This window comes from Octodon degus, unplaced genomic scaffold, assembly GCF_000260255.1.
Source record: "Octodon degus isolate 3935 unplaced genomic scaffold, OctDeg1.0 scaffold00192, whole genome shotgun sequence".
Taxonomy (NCBI): Eukaryota; Metazoa; Chordata; class Mammalia; order Rodentia; family Octodontidae; genus Octodon; species Octodon degus.
In genome coordinates, this window is record NW_004524768.1 from 4,455,733 (window position 1) to 4,456,389 (window position 657).

A 657-nucleotide genomic window follows, 5' to 3' on the forward strand; every position below is an offset into this window, starting at 1 on the left:
CATAAAATAAATTTTAAAGAATATGAAAAATATAATAACCAATATTATAATCTCATCAGGCAACCTTAAAGCCATGTTATCCCAAAAACATTGGTCGAGCAAACACAAAATTAGCAAAGAGGTGGCAGAATTGAACCAAACATTTTTTTTTCTTTTTTAAAAAAATTTTATTTATTTGTGTGTGTGTGTGTGTGTGTGGCCAGCTCAGCCCACCAGGGGGCGGGCTGGCTGGGATGTGGTGCTGGGGGATTGAACCGTGGTCCCTGTGCTTTGCTACATTTGTTCCAAGTAGATGCTTTAGATCACTGAGCCATCTCACCAGCCCATTTTTTTTTCTTTTTAAAATAATTTTATTGAGAAACAAATAGCAATGAGACAGTTTCAAAACCATTTAGTAAGACAGTTTCAATAATTAATGCATTGCGTATTGTTGTTTTAGTAGTTATTCATCATACAAGATGCAGACATCATATCTTATACACAAACATTATTAGAACAAATCTTTTAATTCAATTAAGAGAATGTAACTATGTATCTATCTGAACTATTTTGAATATACAGATACAGAATGGTCCTTCATTTGTATCACTTTTTTTTTTTTTTTGGCTTAGTTTTGCCACAGAAGGGTATTCCATTGTCATCTAAATATTGTAGGTG